The following is a 13,925-nucleotide window of genomic DNA, read 5'->3' as shown; positions in this document are numbered from 1 at the left end:
AGGCTTCCCTGAAGAGATGGGTTTTCAGGGTGCGCCTAAAGGTGAGGAGGATAGGTGACAGTCTGATGGATTGGGGTAGTGAGTTCCAGAGGATGGGGAAGTGCTGGAGAAGTCCTGCAGTCGGGTGTGGGAGGAGGAGACCAGGTAGCTAGAAAGTAGGAGGTCTTGTGAGGAGCGAAGAGTGCGGGTTGGGTGGTATTTGGGTATCAGGTCGGTGAGGTAGTTTGGGGCAGTGTTATGAATGACTTTGTACGTCAATGTTAGTAGTTTGAATTTAATGCGTTGGGCAATCGGAAGCCAATGGAGGGAATGACAGAGGGGGTGGCAGATACGGAGCAGTTGGTAAGGTGGATGAGTCTGGCCACTGAGTTCAGGATAGACTGAAGCGGGGATAGTCTGTGATGAGGTAGGCCGGTGAGGAGGGAGTTGCAGTAGTCAAGTTGTGAGATAATGAGTTGTTTAGTAGTGTCTGGGGTTAGGAACATACGTATTTTGGAGATGTTGCGGAGGTGGAGCCTGCATGAGTTTGCCAGCCATTGGACATGGGGTTGGAAGGACAGATTTGAGTCTAGAGTGACACCTAGGACTTTGGCTTGCGGGGTGGGACTGATGGTGGCGTTGTTGGTCGTGATGGGGGGGGGGCGCGGGCTGGAGGAAAAACTAGGAGCTCGGTTTTGGAAAGGTTTAATTTGAGGAAGTAGAGTGACATCCAGTCTGATATGTCGTTCAGTAGGCAGGTGATTCGGGCGGAGACTGAAGGGGTGAGGCGAGGGCTAGAGAGGTAGATTTGCGTGTCATCGGCGTAGAGGTGGTAGTTGAAGCTGTGGGCCAAGGGAGGAGGTGTAGATGGAGAAGAGAAGGGGCCCGAGGACAGAGCCTTGGGGAACCCCAACAGAGAGGGGGAGGTGGCAGCGTTATAGGTAACGCTGAAGGAGCGTTGGGATAGATAGGAGGAGAGCCAGAAGAGAGCGGAGTTTCTAATGCCAAGGGAGTATAGTTTATTAAGGAGGAGGGGGTGGTCAACTGTGTCGAAGGCCGTGGAGAGGTCGAGGAGTAGGAGGACTGAGTAGTGGCCATTAGCTTTGGCGGTTAGCAGGTCATTAGTAATTTTGAGTAGGGCGGTTTCGGTGGAGTGTAGGGGACGGAAGCCAGACTGTAGGGGATCAAGGAGGTTGTTGTCATTGAGGTGGGAGCTTAGGCGATTGTAGACTAAGCGCTCGAGGAGTTTGGATGAAAATGGCAGCAGGGAGATGGTTCTAAGGTTGCTCAGGTCGGTGGGGTCCAGGGAGGGTTTTTTGAGTACGGGAGTGATGTGTGAGTGCTTTAGGGGGGAGGGGTATGCGCCAGTAGAGAGGGAGAGATTGAAGATGTGGGTGAGGGGGTGTAGGATGGAGGAGGAGGGAGACCGGAGGAGTTGTGTGGGGACAGGGTCAAGGTGGCAAGTGGTGAGGTGGGCTTCTGAGAAGAACTTAGTGACCTCTTCAGTGGTAGCAAGGCTGAAGGAGTGGAGTGTTGGAGAGGTTTTAGTGTGTGGGATGGTAGGTGTGGTGGGGGACAGGGCGGTTGCGAGGTCAGAGGAGGAAAGAGTTGAGGGGGTTATCGTGGGAGGGAGGCTAGGTGGGGAGGTAGATTGAGCATTAGCGATGTCTTTACGGATTGCGTCAATCTTGTTTTGGAAGTGGTTGGCAATCTTGTGGGCGGTGAGTGAGGTACTGGGTGGAGGTGGAGGGGGAGAGAGTAGGGAGTTGAAAGTGGAGAAGAGCCAGGGAGGACAGGTGGAGAGGGTATTGATGAGGGTTACGAAGTAGGCTTGTTTGGCGGCGTGGAGGGAGGAGGTGTAGGTGAGGAAGGTGGATTTGTAAAGGGTGAACGCTTGAGGGGATCTGGTTTTGCACCATAATCGCTCCAGCGCGCGACTGCATCGTTTAAGATTTTTGGTGTGGTCATTCTGCCAGGGTTGAAGCGGTCGGGGTCTAATGCTGCGTGTGGTTAGGGGTGCTAAGGAGTCTAAGGCAGCTGACAGCGAGTTGTTATATGCAGTAGTGGCCAGGTCAGGGCAGGACAGTGGAAGGATACTGTCGTAAAGACGGTCAGCTGCAGAGTGGAGAGGGGCCGGGTTCAGGTTGCGGAGGTTACGATTGGTGATGGTCTGACGTTTGGGGGGGAGGTGTTTGAGGACGAGGAGACGGAGAACATAATGAGGTTGTGGTCAGAGAGAGGGAAAGGGGTGTTTGTGAGGTTGTAGGGGGGTGCAGAGATGAGAGAAAATGAGGTCCAGGGTGTTCCCGTTGGTGTGGGTGGAGGACTGTGTGCACTGTGTGAGTGCAAAAGAAGAGGTTAAGTGGAGGAGTTGGGGTGTAGCCGGGTTGTTGATGTTGATAGGGATATTGAAGTCACCAAGGATGATGGTGGGTAGCTCAGAGGAGACAATTACCAGACCAGACCTCCTTATACATTATGGATAGATTCTTCAAAACTTCCTATGAATGTAGTAATAAATGTGTTTCCTTACTGGTTAAGCACCTACATTCCCAATCAAAAACAGCAAATATTCTGATGTTATGCCCCAGTCGATGATGTCATAAGCCCCACCACCTGCAGACCCCCACAATCACCGCCCAAGATTGTGGAGGAGACCCTTGTCCCCATCAACATGGGGACAATGTGCTTTAGAAGGAGGAGCTTCCCTACCCCACAGCACCCCCCCTTCTTATATTGAGGGCATGTGGCCTGTTATGGTTCAGGAGGGGACTCCCCCCCCCCCCCTTTCCTCACCTGCCGGGCTGCATGCTCGGATAAGGGTCTGGTATGCATTTTGAGGGGGACCCCATGCCGTTTTTTTTTAATTATGGCATGGGGTTCCCCTTAAAATTAATTCCACACCTGAAGGGCTTGGTATGGATGGGGGGGACCCCACACCGTTTCATTTTTTTAATCTTTTATCGCCAGCAATTCTCTCTTTCATATTGAACGGTCAGTGGGGAAACTACTGACAGATAAGGAGTCATCAGCTGGCTTCCCAACCCTCTGCTTAACATCCAGCTATTCTTCACATAGAATTCGAATTGGTTGATAAATTTTCAACCGATTTAAATTATTTGAAAATGTGAAATTTGTTAGAAATGAATAAACGAAGCAAATTTAACGAAATTTGTTACTTTTGCTATTAGGAATTCAGATGTATACAAATCTCCAAATAACCAAAAATGTGTCTGAATTTAGATTCGGACCAAAAATAATTGCATATATCTATCCAAGAGGCTCCATGTATCTCCTCTCCTGACTATGCTGTTCATATTTCCTTAAATACGCTCGCACTTGTAAATTAGGAAATGCAAACATTTCTTAACTTACCATTTTCTGAAGACTAATTTCTTACTTCCATCAAGCTCTGCAAAAATGGCAAAGCCTAGGCTCTGATGGCTTTTTCTAATCACTTTTGTAAGCCTTTTGCACCTGAACTTTCTCCCATTCTTCTCCAAACTTAACTCAGTTTATGAACCCTATCCTTTTACCTCCTCAAAACCTGATCTAAGTCATTTGAAGCCAGGAATGAACGAAACTAATCCAGGCAGTTAATGTCCAATTTCTCAAAGCAGAGGGGATATTAAACTATGTTATAAATTTTAGTCCTCTGATTTCAGTCTTACCTAATGTCATACACATGGACCAAGTAGAGCTCATTAGCTGGAGATAAGCCAGTGATAATACAAATAAGACCATAAGCCTAATTTCTTTAGCCAAGAAAAGAAATAAAAAATATTGCCTTCTGTCTGCTGAATCAACTGGCAGTTTCTTTACCAGTCAATAAGACAGCTGATCCTCGGGGATAACCTCATCTCCACAATAATGGCTTTATATACTACCCCTTTGGCACAGATTAGAACTAATGGGTCTCTCACAGAATGCTTTAAAATCTATAACAGCACAAGACAAGGTTGTCTGTTATTGCCTCTTCTCTATGTCATCATATGGAACAATTAGCTTTTACCATCCGCAATAAGCCATTCATACAAGGCATTACAATAGGAGGATTAAAATTTTTTTTAAAAATTATCCCTACATGCAAATGATGTACTACTGTATATCATTTGTCTTAGGATTAGCATTCCTTCAAATCTAAAAGAATTTTGCATCTTTGGTCTACTCAGTAATTTTAAGGTCAACCTCACCTCACCATATCTCACATTTAAGTGCCACCTTTCAAATGGCAACCTGTTGCAGTAGCCAATCAGCATCCTTCCAGGATTGACACAGATCCTGGCAAGATAGCTGCCCCTGTACTGGAGTCACTCCATAGGTAAGCATTGCATAGTGGTCTCATTAAAGATGGCTGCTACACTACTACATTTATGAATATTCACTTTAATCCAATCCACACTGCATAAGTATAATACAGCAGCAACAAAGAAAGAAGTTCCACAACAGTTATCAGCTATAGGCCAGGTTACACACTCCCCAACCAAATAATCCTTGGTCCTCCAAAGAGGTGAAAGGCAACAAGGAACTAAATCCAAGCTTAAACAAGTTACCAAGAAACTAAAATGATTTTATGACATTTCCTAAACACATCAGGCAATGGAGGCTGCCTCCAAGGTGTGTCGGGGGCTAAGCAAGGTACCCTCACCTCTGGTGCTGTTATGGGTAGCTCTGAAGCGTCAGAGGACAAATGCACAGTTAGGATCATCTCTTCTGAACTGTTGCTCTGTGAATTGTAAGTAAGTCTTCATGAGGGTCGTACCATTCTCTTGACCTACTGCTTCCTGGCTTTAGATGGCTCTGGGGTTGAATCTTCTTGCTCAAGCTCAGGCAACTCTAAGAGTGGGGTTTCCCTTTCCTACTCATGAGACACTGGAGAAGATTCTGAAGAAGATGCTAAAGATAGTTCTTGTACCTCTTTAAGAAATTCCTTCTTCTGAGTCTCTAAGTTCCTCTCCCCCTTAAATCTGTGACACAAACTCTGGGGCTTCAGGTCAAAGCACGATGGAACCACCCCCCCAGAGCACAAGTGGATGGAGTGGCATCCATGGGGCTTCAGGCCTAAGCACACTGGAACGACCCCCCATAGCACAGGTGAATGGAGTGGCATTCATAGGATTAGAAGATCACAACCAATCCACATTAAGTCATCATCACTGTCATCTTTTTCTTGTTCTGCTTTAGCAGGTGGCAGTGGTTGAGATCTAGTGAACTTGCCAGGAAGAAGACGGTCTGGTGATGGAGTCTCAGTTCTTGCAGGCACCCTGATGACTTCACTCAGATGTAGTAGATGGTTTCTATGCCAGGTCTTCACAAGCCCTGTCCTCATATCAGGGTGGATGTTGTATGTAGGTCAGTCAGGCAGTTGTTTGCAAATGGTACATTGCTGAGAACTCCAGTGGTTAGCTAACTTAGGCTTTCCAGGAGGTCCCAGATTTCTTATCAACACCTTGTCTCCAAGCTGTAAGTCATGTACTTGAATTCTCAGATCATAACTAACCTGTTTCTGCAGACCTCTAGCATCTAAAATTTTTTTCTTAAAAAATAGCAAATATGTCATACTTACCTGCTCTTTGCAGTGGTTTTACACAGAGCAGCCTGTTCCTTCTCTTCCCAGATCTCCCGCAGGCACTTCTGGCTCTTCCCTCCTAAGCAGTGCCTAGCGAGTAGCGAGTAGCTTGCTATGGGGGCACTGCTCTAGAAGGAGGAGCCAGGAGTGGTACTTGCTTGCTCCTGAGCCCTGTTCTCTATGTCCATAATATACAGCAGAGTGGGATTCGGGCCCCTCCCCACTCACTCTTCACAGGCTGTGATTGACAACAGTGGGAGCCAATGGCTCCCACTATTGTGTCTCAACCAATGAAGGGGAAAAGACCCAGGAAAGCTGAGTCTTCTGTGCACATCGCCGGACCAGGATTAGGTCAGATGAGTATTAGAGTATTAGGGGTGGCTGGAGGGACCGCTGCACACTGAATATTTTTAACCTTCAGGAATACATTGCATTAAGGTAAAACACCTTAGGCCTTTAGAACCACTTTCAGGTTCTATTAGAGTCTGTCCACATAGCCTCTGTGAGTTGTAGCTGACTTTCTGTCTAGGGAGATGCCAAAGGCCAAATCTACTGGCAGACAAGCTTCCCTCTCGAACATAAGTCTATGGATTAAATCAACCTTCTCAGCACTGTTGTAGGCATTCACCACAGCTGAGATGTGCCTGCCCCAAAGCTGATTTCTTTCTGAAGGAAGGGTCTCTTACATATCAAGAAGGGTAGGATATACTAGTTGCCGACCGCAGATAGCCGAATGACGGCTGCACTGCAGCCGGCCAGGTCTGCGAGGGAGCTATATGATGTCCTCCCAGAACGTGCTCTCCTTCACCCCCCCCGGGGGGCAACACCCGACGATCTCCGTGATTGCTGTGTCCTACAGACACAGCTGATCATGTGATGCAGTAAAAGGCCAATCATCTCGGTCTTTTACCACATGATCAGCCGTGTCCAATGACACGCTGATCACAGGGAAATGAAATTGCCGGTTCTCGGCTGCACTTTCCTCACGCTGTCAGAGCAGGGCAGTTGTCAGAGCAGGGATCGGCACCGATCATCAGGGCACTGATGATCAGTGACCTGATGATCGGTGCCCAGCAGTGCCACCCTCCAGTTCTGCCCACCTGCCTGCAGTGCCACCTACCTGTGCCCAGCAGTGCCACCCACTTGTGGCACCCACCTGTGCCCAGCAGTGCCACCCACCAGTGCCCATCAGTAAAGCCCAGCAGTGCCACCAGTCAGTGCCCAGCAGTTGCGTCAGTCAATGCCCAGCAGTGCCGTCAGTCAGTGCCCAGCAGTGCCGACTATCAGTACCCATCATCAGTGCCACCTATCCGTGCCACCTCATTGGTGCTGCCTATCAGTGCCGCCTATCAATGCCACCTATCCGTGCCACCTCATTAGTGCTGCCTATCAGTACCGCCTATCAGTGCAGCCTCATCAACGCACATCAGTGAAGGAGAAAAATTACCTGTTTGCAAAATTTTATAATAGAAACAAAGAAACTTTTTTTTTTTCAAAATTTTTGCTCTTTTTTTGTTTATAGCTCAAAAAGTAAAACAGCCATCGGCAAGTAAATACCACAAAAAGAAATCTCTATTTGTGAGACAAAAATTATAAAAATTTCAAATGGGTACAATGTTGCATGACCCCGCAATTGTCATTCAAAGTGCGACAGCACTGGCCTGGTAAGAAAGGGGGTATAAGTTCCCAGTAGGCAAGTGGTTAAACCCCTTAAGGGCGGTAAGGTGTCATTCTTGTCTTTTTAATACCCAGAAAAATCAAAGTGCTGTTTAATAAGCCTCCTCTCAAAATCTCTTCCTGGATCAGAATGGATTCCCTGTGGTAGTCCATTGTGAAAGTATGTCCACCAATGTTATGGTGACTGTAGCAGCTTGTTGATCACTTGTTCGGCATAACGAGTGAAAACAATGTACACCAAATCCATGCAACCTTGACTCTGTAGATGTCCCAGCAGACGCAGCAGAGGCAAGAGTGACAACAGTTCTTGACTTCAATATGCATAAACAGCCAGTAGAAATTATCTCTAGCTAACCTGAATGTTCTGCCAGGTACCAAGTGTCCATGTTAATCATGTAATGCACTCAGCACTGTCTCCCTATGTTTCTCGGGGTGGAAGAGTTGCCATCGTTCTATGGGCTCATCCGAGGGACCCAGTCAGTAGACCATTCCATCCAGCAACTGTAAATTAATCCATCTTTGTGGACAGGTTGAGCCTTCTTTGGAGAATGTGTGGCTAGTAGGATCCTCTGCTTGGTAATTCCTTTTCAATTAGACAGATTATAAAAGTGAAAGACAGCATGTGTAATGTACATTGTATATCCAGGGGTGTGGGCTTGTTGCCAGGCTGCCTGGGGAGGGCTCCTGGCTGGCCTGAGTGCCTGGCTGTTCACTAGCTTACTGTTAATTAGATTATTGTTAGCTCTTAATTAGATTACTGTTTGATTAGATCACTGTTAGCTGTTCATTAGATGTACTGATGATATTACTGTATTATAGTTTGCATTGTTTAGCATAATGCCATCTAGTCCTTGGGTGCAATGCCCAGCTACAATACCTTGTTCATGAGTACCAGCGGCAAGGAATCAGCTCTCCAACTGAAGCACCCAGGCAGGGTGCCAGGCGTTCTGTCTCAGACTCCTTCTGAATTCAGTTCAGTCCAATCTTCCTTAGGAGTCCTATGGTCTTCCTGGCAGCACCAGTATCACTATTATTGAGTCCAGGGCGTTATTTCAAACTGAAACAGAACCCAGACAGTGCCACTAACCAACAATAATCTATGTCATCCCGTTTGGTCATGGTAAGAAAATATGTGAGCGGGTTGTTATCTGTGTTAAACTCAAATTCTGCCCTGTACTGGTATTCCAGCTCGTCCATAACAGTCTATCTCAAAGCCAAAAACTCCAACCTGTGGGTAGGATAGTTTCTCTCAGATGAGGTAAAGCTTCAGTTCACATAAGCAACAGGTCTAAAATGTTCTTGATACACCACCCAGTCCTTCTCTTCTGGCATCAATGTGTAGCTCATAGGAATTGACATGATCAGCATAGGCCAAAACTGGTGCATTGGGCAGACTCCATTTCAACTGAAGAAAGGTCTGTTCCTATTGGTCGGACCATTCTCCCTCTATGGACTCTTGGAACTTTCTCGGCCTTTTGGATTGATAAACTCTTTCTGGGTCTCTTGCTCTTTTTCATCTTCTTCAGCCTACAGGAGCTTGGTGAGGAGTTGGGCTATCTTTGCAATCCCAGAAATGAAGTCAGCTCATTCATACATCCTCTTCATTCCTGAATACTGGTGACAAATTTTGTCTCATCATGAAATACTGAACTCAAACTATTTATGCCAACCTTGATCTCATGTATTAAAAAATTAGACAGAATTGGTTCTAGGATAGAGCCTTGGTGTACCCTACTTACTATTTCAGACCAGATCTGTAGTTTCATTGGGCTGCAGGGGAGCTGATGAGGGCTCCAATAGTCCACTGACATGTCCTCCAGTTTTCAAACATACAGAGGTAGGGGCTGAAAACTGGAGGATATGTCTACAGGAGCCCACATTGCGCCTGTGATCTACTGAGTGTTAAATGTCAGGTGTCAACTGTCTAACAGCCACTTTTGCAGGACAACTTGCTTGTTTTAAAGGAAGTTACAAAATAGCATATTTAGTTGCAGGCTCAACAGGTGAAAATAAAGAAAAAAAGGCTAAGAAAGGAAACTTGAAGAACTGGTAAGCTGCAATATAGTACATGTTTGCTTTGGGGTTTAATACAGCTTTAAGTTTCCTGCCTCCTGCAGTAAGTGTTACATGCAGGGGCCAGAAAGTTATTGCTCCAGGAAATCAATTGTTTCACGTGTACTACATACAGTACATGAAATTAACGTTTTAAAAGATAAATATACTTTTGTACTATTACCTTTTAACTACACCTTCTCTGCACCCCCTTTATCTTCAAAGAAGTTTTATACTAACCTGCTACTCCCTGTACAACAGGGTCATAGCAGGCGACACATTAGGGATCTAGCAGAAGAGAGGATGAGTGAGTAATAAACACCTTGGGAGGGAAAGGAGGGTGCTGGTGAAGGATAAAGGATGTGTATACAAAACTTATAACATGTTTTTTAAATGCCTCACAACCAACACAAAGCCCACCAGCGATCAGCATTTACCAGTACCTCACATCCAACACACGGTCCAACAATGTAAAGTGTGTGGCTACTGTTCTTTGGGCCACAAATGTGATATGGAACACAGCAGGCAGCACAATGAGTGCCATTGGCTCTGGCAGCATTAGCATTCGAACCACTAGTTGTCACTGACAAACATAATTTGTTTGTCGTACCAAGCCGAATAGCTGGAATGTTTGGAAGAATACTACAAAGGGAACTGTAAATGCAGAACATATAGTGCTTACAAAGAATGTGATTTGACATTGCATACTATCAATTTGGAGGCTAGGACAAAGCCAATGCAACTTTATCAGCCCTCCACCTGAAGCTATAGATTACTGCAATAGAAGTGATCTGTTGCTGCAGAGCTGCATGGGGATGATGAAAGTAATCTTCACTGCCTCAATCCAGACCCCCATTACGGAAAAATAAAAAAAAAATAAAATGACATAAATTAAATATCCTCTTTATCCATTAATCCCCAGGTCCTAACAAATACAGTGGATGCTCTGGTTGACATCTGCTTTTACTGCATGAGCATCAAACATTTATGTAAAGGAGCACTATGTAATTTATAATTTTACCTATCATAAATCTGGCGATGTCCCCATTATTCTAATTTCTGTTTCTACAAACCTGATTTACTCTTACCTTACCATTAATTTAACATTTCACTCAAGTCTCCAAAAATTGAAAACGAATGACAGATTGCAAAAGATAGCAGGATAAACCAAAAAAAATTCTTCAAATATATTAATAGTAAAAAGGTCAGGTCCGAGCATGTAGGCCCTTTACAAAATCTAGAGTGGGTGACTGGGGACAAAGAGAAGGCAAATTTATTAAATACCTTCTTCAGCTCTGTGTATACAAAGGAGCATGGGGGAGGTCTTGTCCATAATGCCATGGTATTGATACAGCCCCAGATGATTCACATTAGCTCAGAAATTATATGGTCTGGAAATATTTAGACAGAATACAGGTGAATAAAGCACCTGGACCGGATGTCATACACCCATGGGTCCTTAAAGAATTGAGCTCTGTCATTTCAAAGCCATTGATTCTCATTTTTAGGTACTTTTTAATGACTGGCATTGTACCACTGGATTGGCGTAAGGCCAATATGGTGCCTATATTTAAAAAGGGATCAAAATCTTTACCAAGTAATTATAGACCTGTTAGTTTACTGTCACATCTATAGTTGGGAAGATACTGGAGAGTTTAATAAAGAACCACATAGATGAGTTCTTGCTAGAAAAAAATATTTTAAGCAACAGACAGCATGGATTCATAAAAAACAGAAGTTGTCAAACAAATCTGATTTCTTTTTATGAGGAAGTGAGCAAATTAGCTGAATAGAATCTAATACATTTTATTAGGAGACACATTTAGAGGCAGAGTGTTTCAGTCAGAAATATTAAATGCAACTGTCGTTTTTCACTATATATAGGCACTATATAAAAATGTATGAATTTGCTAAACCTGTATCTCATCTCAATATGAGACATTTTTGGGGGCAAAGAGTAGCATACTGTATATCAATCTGAAATATTAAATGAAAAATTATTTTTTCCAAGACATATATAAAAATTACACAGATTTAAGGCATAGAATCGCTTCTATTAACATCATGTCTAGGATGCCTAAAGGGAGAGGCAGAGACTCCGGCAGGTGAACAACTTCTGTAGCCACAGACCAAATTGATGTTTGGAGGGGCAGCATCAAGAGGCAGGGTACATAAACATTTCTTTTTGAGCAGTGTGCATGCTATACATACAGAGCACACAAAGGAGCTGGTGGAGTGGCTAACAAAGTCTTTACCATCCTCCCCCTCTCCCAGGCTCAGAGTAGTCTGGAGTCATCACAGCTGCAAAGGTGCCCAACAACCTACCTAGTTGTAAATAATAGTGAGGCAGCTTTCTCTAATAAAATAAAAATGTATTATTGCACATATAGCATAATCTAAAACAGCATGGTACAGAGGCATAACTAGAACCTTCATGGCCCCAGTGCAAAAAAACATGAAGGGCCCCCTCCTTCAAAAAAGCATGCTTTTGATACTTTTTTTTTCAATATATAATACAGTGATGTAAATGGAACTATGTGGACCGTGATGTAAGGGGGACTGCTGCTAATATACTGGCTCCAGAACTGCGGCAGCATAGTTCCAGAGCTGTTAAAAAGTGACACCTCAGGACAAAGGATCATTTTTTTTTTTCAATAAACATTTCCATTTGGTATGTTTTTATGCACACAAAAAGGATATTTTTGCCTTAGTTTCGGTTCACACTGATGCAGTACAGGGGTTCGCATGTGATTCTGACAGGAACTGCACCACACTCCTGTTCAAATCACATGTGATTCTTTGCAGTGTAATTTAAGCCCATTAATTTTGCCACACTGGAATTGGATCACATGGGTGTTCACACCCATGCGATCCAATTCAGCGAATTGCACTGTGTTTTGCGAACTGTTTTGTGTGTTGTTAACATTGACACCCGCAGAGGTTCACATGCATGGACTGCGATTGTGATGCAGTGCAGAAAACGCACAGGAATCGCTGCAAATCCTGCACTGCATCAGTGTGAACTAGGAATTGGGCTGATCATACATGGATTGATATTTGGCTGGTTCAGCAGGAACAGTCCGAATTTCAATCCTTGTATGGGCAGACTGGTCATACAGAAATCGATCTACCAGTCAACTTCTGTTCAACCAGCCTGCTATAAAAAATTTTCACCTAATCAGCACTGCTATCTATAGCCAGGGGTTCTGATCAGTATATTCTAATGGCGGGAACTCTCCTCAATATCAGAGTACAAAACCTCGAATGTGAGATGGGGGAATTGGATCCTGTTTTTTCTCCAGAGGAGGCGGGGGGCAGATGGGGGAGAGAAGATAGGCAGTTGGGGAGAGTTCAGTGATCACAGTGTACTGCAGGGACCAGTGTTCACTCATCTGAGGACAGAGATGGCTCAGGCATCATTCATACAGCCAGTTATCAGTAGCTACCAGCTGCTGTTTTTTACATTTCTTACCCACACTTCTCCTTTCTCTCAGATACAGCTGCACGCAGTGGATAGGAGAGTGGATAGGCCAGGCAAAGGTGGAACAGGGGAAGGAGGAGGAGGAGCAGGTTTATTCCTCTCTCCTCTCCTGTCCATGCAGGGAGGGGGCAGTTTGCTGGCTGGGCTCAAACAGACACTCGGCTTCAGCTGCAGTGGGGGACCCCCACTGCTTGGGCTCCCCCATGATGGCAAAACACAAGGACTTTGTCACAAGTACGACCTTTACAATCCTAGTAGTTCTGCCACTGGCAAGGTAACATTTAAAATTCACCTAGGTACCCTCCGTAACATAGTGACATATTCAAGCTCATGCTATTGCCAAAAGCCATAGTGCCACAGCAGTAACCAGGGCCCAACAGAAACCCAGAGAAGCCAAACTATCAATTCAGCTAAGTCGAGTGCAGCTTAACATCACTAGATTTAAATAGACACTCCTGCTTAGGGCAGGGTGGTTACAAATATATATATATATATATATATATATATATATATATATATATATATGTTTCAGTTTGGGTGCTTACACAGATTAGAGTTGAAACACATATGCAAAGAATGTTGATGTGGTGGTGTGGTTTCACTTGCTATGTGGACTGCTAGAGGGTACTTTTTGCGTTTTTATGTTAAATTGCCAGCACAGCATGCACTTTTCCCCATCTAATTACAAAATTATTTTAAGCTGCTGATACTTTCTGGCATGTCTTACTGCCCAATCAGCTCCCAGCTGTCATCTTCAAAGTGAAATTTTGAAAATTAAAGACAGAATCTGGAGTGTTGGAGAATCAAGACCTAATTTCCTTTAGATCACTGGTTCTCAAGAACAGGTCTTTCTTCAGGCACTGACAGTTATCTGGCCTAGTGTTCATTCTCAGTAAAAATGGAGCAGCGCCTATTTACTTTTTCCATTTGGCTTTCCCGGAATTTACTGATATCTGTTCTCCCATAAATTAATTCGCCAGCCAGATTGTCTACTTTTAATGCCATTTTTGTATTTATTGCCTTTACAGAAAATGTTATCTTGGGCAAATGTCACACAGGACTATAATCTATAATTGTCACATTTCTTATTCACTTTTCATAATCATAATAACCTTTTATTCACTATCAAAAATGAGAATCAGTGAACTTTACAGACAAGACAGCAGC

The sequence above is a fragment of the Staurois parvus genome, unplaced genomic scaffold (genome assembly GCF_062004578.1).
Source record: "Staurois parvus isolate SC_StPar_1 unplaced genomic scaffold, SC_StPar_1.0 ptg000009l, whole genome shotgun sequence".
Classification (NCBI taxonomy): Eukaryota; Metazoa; Chordata; class Amphibia; order Anura; family Ranidae; genus Staurois; species Staurois parvus.
Note: the sequence above shows the minus strand (reverse complement) of the source record.